Source organism: Pyrus communis, chromosome 7 (genome assembly GCF_041283825.1).
Source record: "Pyrus communis isolate YQ-2024b chromosome 7, ASM4128382v1, whole genome shotgun sequence".
NCBI lineage: Eukaryota > Viridiplantae > Streptophyta > Magnoliopsida > Rosales > Rosaceae > Pyrus > Pyrus communis.
In genome coordinates, this window is record NC_142571.1 from 16,423,486 (window position 1) to 16,440,862 (window position 17,377).

General features: G+C 36.1%; 2 pseudogenes; both read left to right on the forward strand.

Moving 5' to 3' along the window:
- The first annotated feature begins 814 nt into the window (after positions 1-814).
- Positions 815-2,581, forward strand: LOC137734300 (uncharacterized; annotated as a pseudogene).
- A 2,332-nt stretch (positions 2,582-4,913) lies between these two features.
- On the forward strand, positions 4,914-6,126 carry LOC148695772 (uncharacterized; annotated as a pseudogene).
- Positions 6,127-17,377: the final 11,251 nt, after the last annotated feature.

The window sequence follows — 17,377 nt, forward strand, 5'->3', positions numbered from 1 at the left end:
TCACCACCGTAGCACGATATTGTCTGCTTTGGGCTCCGACCACGCCCTCACGGTTTTGTTTTTGGGAACTCACACGAGAACTTCCCAGTGGGTCACCCATCCTAGGAATGCTCTCGCGCGCTACTCGCTTAACTTCGGAGTTCCTACGGAACCCGAAGCCAGTGAACTCCCAAAAGGCCTCGTGTTAGGTAGGGATGGGAATATACATTTAAGGGTCACTCCCCTGGGCGATGTGGGATGTCACATTTAAGGTAAGTTTGCAAACTTATATTTATATTATTGTAATTTATACAACAACAAAAAAATTTGTGTGGACCTGTACATGTGATATAAGAACCAAATAATACTTGCATGTTAATTTTTTGAAGTAATTAAGTAATGTTGTATAATTATTCCCTAGGATAATTTTAATATGTTTAGTGTTATTTATTATTTTATTATTTTATTAATATTAGGTTTTATTATCAAATTGGATTATTATTATTAATATTACATTTTTTTTATTATCAAATTGGATTATTATTCATTAAATTGGATTATTATCAAATTGGATTATTATTCATTAATATGTTTAATATTAGGATTATTTTATTATCAAATTGGATTATTATTCATTAATATTAGGTTTTATTATTCCATATTATTTTTATAATTACTTAAATTCTTACAATCATTTTCTTTACTTCGTATCTAATTCTTCTGTAGAATAACTTTATTATTTAGGTTCTCTTATATAACTGTCATCACTAGTATATTTTTTGGCCAAAAAATAATTGCCTAATTTCCATGAAAAATAAATATAGGTATGTTTAAGATGTCTAGTGGAGTTACTAAACATGATCCAGCTTGGGAACATGGAGATCCAATAGACGGAAAAAAACATGGCACAATTTGCAAATATTGTGGTCGGGTAATTAAAAGTGGCGGAGTGACACGACTTAAGTACCATCTTAGTGGATTAGATCCAGGAAATAATGTCCAACGATGCAATAATGTCCCCCCCAGAAGTGAAGGCATTCATCACCACATTATTAAAAAATAAAAAATACCAGAAGGAAAAGAAACACATGGAATGGAAAATATTCGAGCTGGGCTACGAGGAGAAGTCATTGGCCAAGCGGTTGACAATGATGATGATGGCGATGAGGATGAATGTGATGATGACATAGGACCTGAAGAACGACGTAATTTCAAACAAGCATTACATGCCTCTAAATAGTCAGCATGGGAAAGAGAACATCTTCATAAAATTCCTAATAGAGCACAAGGTTTTGGGACAAGTGGTGGTGCACAAATGAGACGGGAGCAAGTGTTAGAGAATCACAACCAACACCACAAATAGCCCCAAGTTTATATAAGTCATCCAAAGCACGTCAAAAGAGTGTTTGGAGTTATTTCACTGGAGGTAATGTGAAGGAGGGAATGGGGCATCTAATTAGCAAGTTCTTTATCTATGAAAATGTCCCTGCTGAGAAGGCATCATCATATCATTCCAAAAATATGGTATTGGGATGTCAACAGGCCAATGTTGGAGTACAACCTCCCACTCCCTATGAGGTAAGAAACAAATATTTGGAAATGAAGTATAAAGACATTGGCGAGTATGTTAACAAGTTGAGGTCAAAGTGGGAAACTAATGGTTGCACAATCATGTGTGACGGATGGACTGGCCCGACCATATTGTCTATCATAAACTTCATGGTATACTCCAAGGGAAAGACAATTTTTTTGAAGTCCGTTGATGCTTCAGACCATATAAAGAACTACAAGTATATTTACAAATTATTGAGGGATGTAATCATGGAGGATGGAGAGCATAATGTTGTCCAAGTCGTGACCGACAACGGTTTTGCATTTGTCAAAGCTGGAAAAAAGTTAATGAAGCATCATAATGTGTTTTGGACATCATGTGTAGCACATTGTATTGATCTCATGTTTGAGGCAATGGGGAAGAAAGAGAATATTGCTAATGTTGTAAAAAGAGCTAGAACGATCACAAATTATATTTATAATCACACTTGGTTGTTGGCAAAGATGCGTGAATTTTGCAAAGGAGAAATTATTTGTCCAGCTACCACTCGATTCACCACCAACTATATTGCATTAGACAACCTACTTAAGAAGAAAGCAGGGTTGAAGCAACTATTCACTAGTGACGATTGGGCCAACCACAATTTCAGCCGCTCAAATGCAGGTCGTATGGTGGAAAGTATAGTGCTTGATCATGCTTTTTGGACTCAATCAGAACATGTGTGCCAAGTGTTTGAACCTCTTTACAAAGTTTTACGGATCGTTGACACAGAAGTGTATCCTACTATGGGGGCAATATATGAGTTGATGCGTGTATTGAAGAAGGACTAGGAAAAAAAACATGGTGCAAGGTGGGTCATAAAGATAATTGATGACCGATGGTATAAAACATTATACCACGATTTGCATGCAGCAGGTATAAATTATGTCATAATTTGCAATTCATTTCTTTAGTTGCATAAGTATTATTTCTCTTATTAGAGTATGTGTTTCTTTGAATAGCATATTATTTGAATCCTCGATACCAATACAGACTCGGTGTTGGAGATGATGGTACCCTTATACGTGCTATACATAATGTATACTCCAAATTAGACCCTGCATCTCTAGCAGTTGGCCAATTTGGAAATGAGGTACATAGTTACTTAAATTATAATAATTACATTGTTGGATTAAACTAACACGATTTATTGAATTTAGCTAACATGGTTTAAAGATGCAAGAAGAACTTTTGGAGAACTGATAGGAGCATATTTAGGCGACTTAGTTAGCTTGTTTTCTTACATTTATGTTGTTAGTTCATAGTTATTTTAGTATTTTAAGCTATTTTCGTGTGTATATAGGTTCATTTGGCTAAGGTAGCAAGAAGGTGCATTTGGAGCCTTTTGGAGCAAAATTGGACTTGGAATGGATAACATATACTTGGAGCAAAGACCTGAAGATGTTAGGATTCCTAATCAAAGAAGGTTTCCTACTTGAAGTAGGAAAGTTAAGCCAAGGTTTATTATTTTGGTTTAACCTTTTCTAATCCTAAAAGCCCCTAGGTTCTAGCAACATTAAGGACTCTTATGCATTTTAGGACACAAACTCAACCTTCCTTGCGTCCTTATGCCCCTTGTCGTGCCTTCTATAAACCTGCCTTTCCTTGCCGTACAAGGGGAATGCTTATTCCCTATTTTGTGTCACAAGATCACATTCCTCTTTCACCCTATTCAAGGCCGCACCTTACATACCTATTCTATCCTAAATCCTTGCCTTATTTCAGCCTTAAAACACATTCCCTTTCTTACTCTTTATTGGCCGCAAGTTTCCTTCCCTTTTCCCTTTGATTTCTGATTTTAAGTCTCATTTTCCTTAGGGATTTGGGGTCTAAATCCTTCCTAAACTATGTGATAAAAGTTAAGATCCTTTCCTTCAAATAAATAGTCAAAGCCGCACCCATAGAGAACCCTATTCACTCACTCACACAATCTGCCATCCTTCATTCTAACCAAAAACACTTTGCCGCAGCCTTCATCCATTCCTACACCATTCCCCTACTTCTATACCTTCAACCACACACCTATACATCATCCCTAACCTTTGCCACACCCCCCTACCAACCTAAATCTATTCTTAACCTAGAAATCCATCCAAAATCACCCCTAAACTCTTGTGTCGCAACATAGCAAGGAAGAAGAGGAGAAAAAGAAGCCTTGGATGTTTCTGCATTCAAGTTGGAGTGTTGGAACATTTTAGGTGTAATCTATCTTTTGTTTTTAATGTTTAATTCAAGTTTTCTTTCTTTGTTTTTAGGTGTAATCTATCTTATGAATTGATTAATTCCAGTTGTGATTTCACAAATTGTGAATGCAATTTACTTAACCGTTTGATGGATAACTTATTCTTGTATGTTGATTAGGGAGGCCTACTTAATTTGCATGCTTGAATTTGGTGCTAGAATATAAGGGAGTTTCACATAATCGTTACAAACTTATATTCATAAGTAGTTAAGGTTGTTTTCACAATCATGTTAAGTAAATTCCTATCATGATGTCATAGTTACAAGTGCTTTGTCAATAGTTATGCTTTTCATATAACGTAATGATCTTTGATTGTATCTCTATTATGATGTCATGTAGGGAACTTTTGAAGAATACTTTGGGTTGTCGAATGATGTCATCCAATCCAATAACTAAAGGAAAGTCTAAGGGTTAATTAGTGATGTCACGGTTAATCTGGGGTGTTGAGGTTCATGGTTTATCAAGAAAGCAACTGGAAATCAATTTGTATTCGAATGTATCATGTGTGGAAAAGAATCCTCTAGCTATCTAATCATCCATAGTTTTTCTCAAATTCGTCAAAACCTTGCTTAAGTCTTTTAGTTACTTGTTTTTATCTTAAATTCGTGAAAAACCCAATTCCTTTTACTTTGTTGAGTCAAATCTATCCTATTGTGTGTTTTTAAGTATTTTGAGTCAAAACCAATTCTTCTTTCGTCCAAATTGAGTCTTAGAGTCTAGTTTGAGTCTATTTGGTTGTTTTGTGTTGTTTTGAGTCTTTTGAGTTTGTTTTGAGTTATATAAGTTTAGTTAAGAGTCTTTGAGTTTGTTTAAGTGTTTTTAAGCATATTTTTGTATGTTTGAGTCAGTTTTCATTAGATTAGCAATCCCTCCTAATCCCCGGCCTAGAACGATCCCTACTTATATCTTTACTACAATTGTCAAAAAGAGGGTTTAGTTTGAGTGCTATTATTTATCACATCAAGAACCAACATCAATTGCTGCTTGAACAAAAATGTCTCTTAGTGAGTATAAACATATTTCACTATCAGTTTATAATAGAATTTGTTGGAGTTATTAGGCTTATCAACATTGTTTTTCATTATAGCTAAATGGTGGATCATGTATTGGACTGATGTACCAACTGTGAGAAAGTTAGCAATCAAAGTATTATCACAAACAGCTTCCTCATCTGCTTGTGAAAGAAATTGGAGTACATTTGCACTCATACACACAAAGCAAAGAAATAGGTTGGCTCATAGTAGGTTGGAAAAATTAGTTTATTGCTACTACAATATGAAGCTTTAAATTCGAGATAAGGAAGCAGAAATAGATCATGTCGACCATGGTGACCCACTAGATGTGTTTGATATTGTTGTTGAAGATGATGATACAGAGGGTAACCAACTTTATCAATGGATTAGACCTCTTCATTTAGATGATGATGAAGGCAACCTAGCTCTAAGAGTTGCTGAAGAAGCACGTAATGAAGGGATAAATATAGAAAGAGTATTAGAGGAGGAGGTGAGATCTAGCAGCATTGACTGTTTCAAAGAAATTTTGCACCCAAGACCAAGAAACACTGGAATTCCACCTTCTTCCAATCATACACAACCACAAGATCTTGCTGATACTAATGATAACTCTAGTACAAGATCAAGAGACTCACCTACCACCGGAGGTGGGAATGATGAAGGATGTAGTGGAGCTGGAGGTAGTGGTGGATATGGAAACTATGTTGGACCACCTCCCGGATTTATAAGCCCTTTCATTGGTGAGGTAAATTTCATCCATGCAACACAGGATGAGGACCATGTCAGTAGGCGGGCAGGACCAGGAATTGGTGCCATAGGGAAAGACTATACTCATAGAGAAAGAGGCAAGGGGACTTTGTCAAGTCAAGAAGATGACTCGTTATCTATAACTTTAGACTTTGTTGGAGTGAGAAGTAGTAACTATGGTTATACTCATAACCAACCATTTCCCTACCCTTCATATCCCATTCTTGTTGGGATGGAATCGACCAACTCATGGAAAGAATCCGAGACTCAATCTTCAAATGATTTTGCTTATGGACAACGTCAACCAATCTCGGATCCATATAGATGGCATGTTAACAATTACATGCAAAACTATTTTGGGGATTTATCATTTGATGACTACTCTTCACAATACACTTACTTTACATATAGAGATGATGAAGATAGTGAAAATTTTGAACCTCATAGGAACTCTATGTGGTACTAAGTCACTCATGTATCTTACCATGCAATGTATAACGTGTAAAATATTGTACTAATTCATTATATATAAATGATTATGGTGTGTTTAAACTTCTTTCATTAATTACTACATATTTTCTACAGTCACAATGTTTGCCAACTCGCTATATAATCAACTTAAATCAGTTAAATCCATCATGCAATGCATTTCCTTCCAATTTTTTGTGATAAACTAATAGATAATTGACTAAATAAACATCCTGCAAAGTTTCAATAAAAATTTCCAAGTTTTTCTTACAAATTCCGTGGTTTTTATTCAATTTTTATCGATATCGATAATATCCCGATATTTCCATCGAAATTTCCGTGTTTTTGGACTACCGATATTTCCGATTTCAACGATACTTTAGACCTTGGTCACAATAGAGTCTTCTTCATAGGACATGTACTCCTATTTAGTGGCTACATGGTGGCAATTGAGGTTTGCTACCAATGTTAGTGTTCAATCTTTGTAATAGACAGCAATGGGAATGGTGTCCTCTAGCCAAAATTCTAGTAGTGCAAATTAGGCGGCCCATTGTGTGACTTAGCCGAACTCCCCCTCCCTTTAATGTAAAATATATCATTGTACTTAAAAAAAGAAAAACAATGAATATTGCTTTTCGGGCCTCTAAAATAAAACATAAAAAATATTATTTCTTTCCCTTTCTCATGCTTTCAAGTCCTTTCCGAATGAATTCAGAAGCTTGTTACTTTCACATTCAAAATTTTAAAATGCGTTAGGTGCTAGTCAAGCGATGGACATGGACCTAGCTCTTAGGCGTCTAGGTCGAGCCTAGGTGGTTTTATTAATTTTAATTAAATTTATTTATATAACATGTAAATGCATGTCTACATATACCTAAAAACGATACATAAGTGTATTGGATACATAAATTACAAAATAGAATGACATATAAATTATAAAGTAAGGACATATTGAAAATATGGGGAACAAACATATAATGACTGTTCATCCAAGTATTCAAAAAGTCTCGTACAATTTATTGAAAAAATTAAATGTAAAACGAAGATCTACTTTATGTCTACTGAGAGTCGTGACCTAGCACTACTACGAAACCATTTATTAGTGTCGCTATGATAATCAACAAGAAACGTATATTACTGTTGGATATTAAGTAAAATCCAACAGAAAATGGATGCAGTGGCGGACATAATAAGCGACAGAATTGCTAGCGTCAGGAAATGAATTTTCCGACAGAAAATACTCTAAAACCGACAGAACTTGTGTCGGATATAACTGATAGAGAATATATTAGTAATGAATAAATAAGAGCATTCTCCATCAGATAAAACCGACAGGGCACAAGTTTGAAATCTACTCAATTTAGAATATTCTTTTTCTCGTTTCCTTTACGTACAATGTCCTCTCATTTACGCTGCTTCTGTTCTTGATTTTGTACTTCACTTTTCGTGTGAATATAGAGAGGTAAAGCTTGGCCGGTGCAATTGCTGGAAGTAGCCAAAGTAAATATAAATTGACAAATCCAATCTTCATCCATTAAAAAAAATATTTTAAATTTACTTGAATACATTGAATTTATTTGCATGTTTACACCAGGCCAAACCAAATCTGAAAAATAAAGTAAAAGAAACAACAAACATTTGTTGACAACTTCATCTTCCTCAAAAGACTTGCACCTCATAAACAACTTCATCATTCTCAACTCCGGTCATCGTCTACAACACAAGCTCATAGACTAGTCTTGGATTTCACTATTGCATTTGTGCTGGAATTAAGAAATTAATGAGGAAACGAGATTGATGCATTTTACCTTTTTACATCGGCAAACTGAGACAGCTGAAATAGGTGAGCTGGGCTGAGGTCTGCGAAGAAATGAAGGCTGATGTGATAAAACATAGCACTTAAATTAAACCTTCTTTTTGAAAATTGTAGTATAGATATAAGTAGGGATCGTTCTAGGCCGGGGATTAGGAGGGATTGCTAATCTTAATGAAAATTGACTCAAAGATGTGAAAATAGGCTTTAAAACACTTTAAATAAACTCAAACGACTCAAAACAAACTTTAAAGACTCAAAACAACTCAAAACAACCAAACAGACTCAATTTAGACTCTAGGACTCAATTTGGACGAAAATACAATTAGTTTTGACTCAAAAGACTCAAAAAAACTCTTTCGGACAGATTTGGAAGAAGTAAGAAAAGGGGTTTTGATTCTGGACGAATTTAAAAGAAACCAAGTAACTTAAAACTTTAAAACAGATTTTGGACGAATTTAAGAAAAACCAATGGATGATGGGATAGCAAAAGGATACTTCTCCACACATGATACATTCAAACATAAATTGATTTCCAGTTGCTTTTCCGATAAACCATGAACCTCAACACCCCAGATTAACCGTGACATCACTAATTAACCCTCATATTTCCCTTAAGTTAGTGCATTGGATGACATCATACGACAACCCAAAGCATTCTTCAAAAGTTCCCTACATGACATCATAATAGAGATACGGTCAAAGATCATTACGTTCAATAGAAATCATAAGTATTGACAAAGCACTTGTAACTATGACATCATGATACTCATGCTAGGAATTTACTTAACATGATTGTGAAAACAACCTTAACTACTTGTGAATATAAGTTTTTGACGATTATGTGAAACACCCTTATATTCTAGCACCAAATTCAAGCATGCAAATTAAGTAGGCCTCCCTAATCAACATACAAGAATAAGTTATCCATCAAACGGTTAAGTAAATTGCATTCACAATTTATGAAATCACAACTGGAATCTATCAACTCATATTATAAATGCAATCATGGTTTCAAAGCATCCCTAGGCTAAAACGAGTTTAGCCTCTCCTGTTCATAATAAAACTAAGGAAAATAGAATTAAACATTGAAAATAAAAGATAGATTACACCTAAAAACATTCCAACACTCCAACTCGAATGAACAAACGCCCAAGGCTTCGTCTTCCTTGTCTTCTTCCTTGCTAAGTCACGGCACAAGGTCTAGGGTGGTTTTATGGATGATTTTCTGGGTTTTAGATGGATTTAGGCAGGTGTGGTGGTGCGGCAAGGGTTGATGGTGGTGTATGGAGGTTGGGATGAAGGTTTGGAAGTAGGGGAATGATGGAAGGTTGGTTGCAAGGTTGCAGCAAAGGATGAATTTCTGAATGAATGAATGAATGTTGTGTGGAAGGGTGGTGATTAAATGGTGCGGCATAGGGCTGTTTATATAGGCTAATTTGGCACACTTAGTGAAGGAGAAGGATTGCATAATCCCATTGAAAAAGGGTTAATTCAAGGCAAAAACCAAAGGGGATTGGGATATGTAGTGCACGGCATGGATTTAGGGATTTCTAGAAGGTTAGGTGCGGCACACATGTATGAAGAGGATAAGGTGTTCTAGAAGGAGTGTTTAGGGCAGATTCCTAAACCTAAAGGGACAAGAACATGTGATATAAGAGTAGGAGAAGGATTGCAATTCCTTCTAATTAACTAGGTTTATGTCCTAACCTGATTTGGATAGGATAGGATAGGATAATGTTAGAGTTAGGAATGGATAAGGTTGGATAGGATAGGATAAGATAAGGTTGGATAAGGTTCCTTGTTTCTTGCTATTTCCTTATCTTCTTTGCTTTAGGACTTCATCCACCAGATTTGTAGCCTTTCCTAGTCCTTCTTGACTTCAATTTCGTCCATCCTCTTTACTCCATGGTTAAGCTATCCAATCCATGCCCAAAAATGCTCCAAATAGCCTCAAAATGCACTTTCTTGCTCCTTTTGCCATTAGGACCTAAAAACATACGAAAATAACTTAAAAGACTGAAATACATATTAATTAACTCACTAAACGCAAGGAAACAACATAACTAAGTAGCATAAATATGCTCCTATCAAATTCCCCCACACTTAGCTTTTGCTAGTCCTCGAGCAAAACGAAATAAACAAAACAAACAAAACACATTCTAGACCTTCCAACATGTACCTCAGGGATTTCCAACGAACATGACACATTAAAGAACATCATTCCACAGTTTTTAGCTTTCTTTACACTTCAACAAACACTTAATCGTAGTTACTACTTATTAGTTCACATTTAATCAATTAAAACAATGTTTTGAATGTAGTAACATGCCTTAGAGAATTCCCTCAATTCCTCACTAGAATGCACTCTATTTTCACACAGATTTTCTAACTTCACACCCTACATTAGGTATATGTGAGAAGATTGATGTAGATATGAAGACTAACACTCACATATGTTATATCAACGAAAGCATTTTCTGGATTTACGACAATGACATAAATATGATCTCATGAATGGAATGCTACTACTTAGAACGAGAACCAATGATTCCATATGCTCATATCAAATTCAAACTCCACATATTGAACACATAACATCAAGATAGAAGTTTAGGGTTGTAACGAGGCTAAGGGTAATGGCTAGCAAGGAAAGGTAGAGAAAAACAAAGGTTCTTAAAGCAATAGGAAGCCAAGTAATGAAATTGACACTTAAACTCACTTTTAATGGTAGAAATCAACTTTTAAACACAAGGGAAGACTCATGCAACATTTAGGGTCAAATTTACTCTTTTGGACCCTTCCTTCAATAACCAACACTTGTGAGTTCACTTGTGAGTTCATTCTCACTTATTTTTCAACTCTTTTTCTTTCTTTTCAACACTTTTCTATTTTCTTTTGATTTTTCCACGAATTTTCTCCCACACTCATTTTCCGCCATATATTGACCAAAGGAGTTCAATCTAAGTCGTGCTTCATTATCCTTTAAGAACAAAGGTATGGAAAGTCCTAATCTAGGCTAGGTAAGGATAATGTGGCTAACAAAGAAAATAGGCTTGACGAGGCTCAAAAGGGTTAATCCTACAATACATATGAAAAGGGATAGGCGTTTTGGCTTTAGCTTGACTAACAACTTCATCTTATTGTATGTTATGCAATCAATATCATGCTTTGAATGAAATGGGCTTGAGTTCTAGTATTTGGAACTAAAATGATATGCATTCCAAGTAGCAACCAAGCAAAGAATGATGAGATCATGCAACGACTTTAGAAAACAAGAAATCACAGATTATACTCTCCAAAGAACGTTATAGGCTCAAGTCTCTCAAGGATGTAGCTTTAGTTTGAGTTTCTTCCTTCAAGCATGTTACAAAAACTGATTTTCTCTTTGTAATTACATGTGAATTCATAAGCTATAACCATAACCAAGCATAAACCAAAGCATAAATCAATTTCCAGCCATGTTTACAACATTCTTTAATAGTCATGCAATTAAAAACCAAATCCTCATCATTGTATTGGAAGGTATCCTAAGACACAAACAAACACACAAAAACAACTTAAAAACAACTCTTTTTGGGTTTTTCAAAACTGTTTTGTAATTTTTTTGTAAATTTTCGGATTTTCTGATCAAAAGACATAAAAACACTTCAAAACACTCTAAAAACACTTCAAAACAGTGAGAAACAACATTATAAGTGATAGGTGATAAAATCCCACAAAAATCATGTAAAATCATGCAAAAGCAAACTGTTTACCCCCCACACTTAAATCAAACATTGTCCTCAATGTTTCAAACAACGACTCACATCCAAACAAACAATATAAACGAACTAACATGACAAAATAAAAATAATAAAGAGATTGAGATTGAGGAACGCAAATCTAATTTTGTAGCATGAATTGGTGAATCGCCCAAATCCTCTCTAGTTGAATGCATGGGTTGCCTCCTAAGAAGCGCTTGCTTTAACGTCGTGCAGCCGGACGAACATTCTTCTTATCCTCACTTGGAGCCCACGGCATGGAGGGTGATGTCCTCCACAACTTGCCCTTCAACATTTGCATAATAGGGCTTCAAACGATGCCCATTCACCTTGAATTCTTGGCCATTCCTCAAGCTTTGGATTTGAACTGCGCCATGTGGAAAAACATTAGTAACAACAAAAGGTCCAATCCACTTAGAACGTAACTTGCCAGGAAATAAACGAAGGCGGGAATTAAAAAGTAAAACTTTTTGCCCTATGGAGAATGTTTTGCTTCGGATCATCTTGTCATGGAAAGCTTTGGTCTTTTCCTTGTAAATGCAAGCATTCTCATATGCTTCACGCCTAAGCTCCTCAAGTTCATTCAATTGCAACTTTCTATGCATTCCAGCCGCATCTATGTCCATGTTGAATGTCTTGATTGCCCAATGAGCCTTGTGTTCTAACTCTACGGGGAGATGACATGGTTTGCCATAGACTAGCCGAAAAGGGGACATGCCTATGGGTGTCTTGTAAGCCGTTCTATAAGCCCATAATGCATCCTCCAAACGCACACTCCAATCTTTTCTTGTTGGTCCAACGGTCTTTTCCAAGATTTGTTTGATTTCTCTATTGGACAGCTCGGCTTGGCCATTGGTTTGGGGATGGTAAGGTGTTGAAACCTTATGTGTGACTTGATACTTCTTGAGCAAGGCCTCTATGGTACGATTGCAAAAGTGAGACCCTCCATCACTAATAAGCACTCGAGGCATCCCAAATCTAGCAAAAATGTTAGTCTTTATAAAATTTGCAACAACTCTAGAATCATTAGTACGGGTGGCCTTGCCTTCCACCCATTTTGAGACATAATCCACCGCAAGCAAAATATAAGTAAAACCAAACGAAGATGGGAAAGGGCCCATGAAATCAATGCCCCAAACATAAAAAATTTCAACATTAAAGATGGGTGTTTGCGGCATTTGGTCCCTTGCACCTATATTTCCCATTCGTTGACAACGATCACAAGTTAAACAAAAAGTTCTAGCATCTTTAAAGATTGTAGGCCAATAAAAACCACATTCTAACACCTTAAGGGCAGTGCTTTGTGTGCCAAAATGGCCACCACATGCATAAGTGTGACAAAAGGTTAGAATCGAATTAAACTCACAATCATGCACACAACGACGCACTATCTGATCTACACAAAACTTCCACAAATATGGGTTATCCCATACATAAAACCGTGCCTCTTTCCTTAATTTATCACGTTGGTGCCTAGCTAGGGTACTTGGAACACGTTTTGACACCAAAAAATTGACCAAATCGGCATACCGAGGTTCACATACCTTAATGGACAGCAATTGCTCATCAAGGAATGTCTCTTGGATGGGTAAAGAGTCCTCATTGCACACCAAACGACTTAGATGATCAGCAACCACGTTCTCACTTCCTTTCTTGTCTCGAATTTCAATGTCAAACTCTTGGAGAAGAAGCATCCATTGAATGAGCCTTGGTTTGGCCTCTTTTTTGGTGAATAAGTACCTAAGAGTTGCATGGTCAGAATATACAATCACTTTAGTGCCAAGTAAATATGAACGAAACTTATCTAAAGCAAACACAATGGCAAGAAGTTCTTTTTCAATGGTAGAGTAGTTTAATTGAGCATCATTTAAGGTCCGGGAAGCATAATATATGACGTGTGGTTGCTTGTTCTTCCTTCGGCCCAAAACAGCCCCTATTGCATAGTCGGATACATCGCACATTAGCTCAAAAGGCAACATCCAATCTGGTGGAATGATGATGGGTGCCGTGGTAAGCATGTCTTTGAGATGCTTGAATGCCTTCTCACACTCCTCGTTGAACTCAAAAACCACTTTTTTTGTAGGAGACGGCATAGGGGTTGTGCAATCTTGGAGAAATCCTTGATAAATCGCCTATAGAATCCTGCATGGCCAAGAAAAGAACGAACCTCTCTAATCGAACTAGGAGAGGGTAAGTAACGTACAAGATCTATTTTAGACTTATCAACTTCAATTCTTTTTTCAGAGATAATATGACCCAAAACTATGCCTTGTTTAACCATAAAATAACATTTTTCCCAATTCAAAACAAGGTTAGTTTCCATGCATCTTTTCAAGATTAAAGTAAGATTATGCAAACAATCATCAAATGAGTCTCCAAACACACTAAAATCGTCCATAAACATTTCAATTATCTTCTCAACATAATCCGAGAATATACTTACCATGCATCGTTGGAAAGTGGCGGGTGCATTGCATAAACCAAATGGCATACGACGATATGCAAAAGTACCAAATAGACAAGTAAAGATGGTATTTTCTTGATCATCCGGCGCTATGACAATTTGATTATAACCCGAATAACCATCAAGAAAGCAATAAAAAGAATGACCGGCTAACCTTTCAAGCATTTGATCGATGAATGGCAAAGGAAAGTGATCTTTCCTTGTTGCGGCATTTAGCTTCCTATAGTCAATGCACCCTCTCCAACCAGTTTGAATACGTGTAGGTACAAGTTCATCTTCCTCATTTTTCACCACCGTGACTCCGGACTTCTTAGGAACTACTTGGACCGGTGAAACCCAACAACCATCTGAGATAGGATAGATGACGCCACAATCAAGTAGTTTGATGATTTCCTTCTTCACTACTTCCATCATTGGTGGGTTGAGTCGACGTTGGGCTTCCCTTGATGGTTTGGCGCCTTCTTCCATGAGAATTCGATGCATGCACGTGGTAGGGCTTATGCCCTTGATATCTGATGCGAGATTTACTTGACACTCAAATTAAACCCTCGTTTGACAATTGTAGTAGAATGGATAAGTGAGGGATCGTTCTAGACCGGGGATTAGGAGGGCTTGCTAAAACCTTCTAAATTGACTTAAAAACATAAAAACTAAATTAAAATACTTTTAACAAGACTACTAGGACTCAGAATGGCTTTGAAAAACTCAAATTGTCTAAAACAATCAAATTGACTCAAATAGAAGCTAGAACTTGATTTAGACGAATTTGCAAGTGTTTATGACTCCAAAAGCTTAAAGATACAAAAATAAAACAAATACGAATGATTAAGACTTAACAAAATAGGGGGGGGGAAATTGTGGTTGGACGATATTAAATTAAATGGACAGAATATAATTAAAGGCAAAATGTAAATATGAATGTGATAAAAATATGGATGATGGAATAGCCAAGGGGTTCTTCTCCACACATGTTACACTTGCAAAACAAAATTGATTCTCAGTTGGTCTTTCGATAAGTTGTGAAACTCAATGCTCCAAGTTAATTAGATCCACTTAGATTAACTTTCAGATTTCCCTAAATTCGTTGGATTGAATGGAATACGCATTACAACCAAATTATTCTTAATCAAAGTCCCTAACTATGGAATACGCATGATAGAGACATTCAACAAAGATCATTAAGTTCAACGGAAATCATAAACATCGACGAGGCATTCGTTACTATGGAATACGCATGAAACTTATGCCAAGAATTCATTTAACGCGATTGTTTATAAGCAACCTCCACTACTTGTGAATATAAGTTCATAGCGATTAGGTGAAATTCACTTATATTCTAGCGTCATATTTATGCATGAAAATTAAGCTTGCAATCTCAATGAACATACATAAATAAGTTATCAATCAAACAGTTAAACGAATTGAATCCACAACTTATGAAATTCCAACCAAACGTAATCAATTCAAATTGCAAATATAAACATAGTTTCGAATCACCCCTAGCTAAAGGGGGTTTAGTTCCTCATAACTTTGAAATTAAAGAAACACCTAAACATTCCAACAACTCAAACATGAATTGTATGAACGTTTAGGCACTCTTCTCTTCCCTTCTCATACGTACAAAACAAAGAGAATTAAATTTAAACTTTGAAATCAAAGAAACACCTAAACATTCCAACAACTCAAACTTGAATTGTATGAACGTTTAAGCACTCTTTTCTTCCTCGTTGTTGTAGCACAAGGTCTAAGGTGAGCTTTGGGGATTATGTGAAGTGTTTTGGAGGGATGGGAAGTGGTTGGATAGTGGCTGCAATGAAGGAGAAAAACTGCACAGAAAATGGAAGGGGAATTGCGGCAATGGATGTGTATTTGTGTTGTGTGAAGTGTTGTGAATGGAAATATGAGATATGAATTGAATGAATGAATGCAAGGGTATTTATAGGAGTAGTGGAGGGAACATATGGTTGTTTGTTTAAGATGCAAGTGGCTAATTAATGATGGAAAAGTATGTGATTTAAAGGATGCAAAGTGAATGAATCATGAATCATTGTGGATGAAAGGTGGAAGTGCATGTGTTGATGACTAGGTTAGTGGGTGGAAATCTGAAAATGGCATATAGGAATGGGAGCTCACGGTTTGAATGTGTAAAGTGTGTGTGAATGCATGTGAAGATGCAATAAATAATGCATGTAGGGTTAGGAAATAATGAAGAAATGCATGTGAGATGTTTGGAAAGGAAATGGGAACCCATGGCAATGAAGTTGTTTTGTGTTGTGAATTATGATGAATGCATGTGAGTTAAAGAGGGAGAATGTGGTGAAATGATGAAGTAGGAAGGTGGAAATGCATGTGAGATGTTTGGAAAGGAATAAAGAATGAATGGTGGAAATGTGAGTGAATGATGTGCATGTGTGAGAATGCATGTGGAATTAAGAGGAGTATGGAAGTGAAATAAATGAATGATATGTTAAGTGATAAGTGAATGATATGTGGTGAGTGATAAGTGAATGGTTTGATAAGTGATAAATGAATTAGTTTAAAGGGCTAGGGTTTAAGTACATAGAATGGGCCTAAAATAGGTTGGTTTGTATGGCATAATGTGTTTGATTGGGCTAGAGCCATTGTTTTGTGTCTTCAAGTGCATACAAGGCCTTCAAATTCGTCCATCCTCTTGGCTCCATGGATAAGCTATCCAATCCATGCCCAAAAATGCTCCAAATGGCCTCAAAATGCACTTTCTTGCTCCCTAGGCCCTTAGAACCTGAAAACACACAAAAGAAGCATAAAGGACTAAAATAACGAGAGAAACATAACGTAAATGCACGAGAACAAGCCATTTAAGTCGCATGAATATGCTCCTATCAAATACCCCCACACTTAGCTTTTGCTAGTCCTCGAGCAAAACAGAATAAAAACAAATAAACAAAACGACACTAAACACGTAAAACACAACCTAAACCTTCCAACAACCGTCTTAGGGATTTCCAATGCACATGACAAGTTAAAAATCATCATTCTCACAGATTTTAGTCATCTTCACATTTAAGTACATTCTTAATCATAGTCACCATATACTAGTTCACAATTAAGCATTTAAAACCATGTTTTGAATGTAGTAACATGCCTTAGAGAATTTGCTCAATTCCTTTCAAGATATGCACTCAATTTTTACTCAGATTTTCTAACTACACACCCTAATCTAGTCATATGTGAGAAGATTGATGTAAACATGAAAACGACACTCACATATATGTATCACAAAGAACGCAAATTCTGGAGTTAATAATCAATTTTAG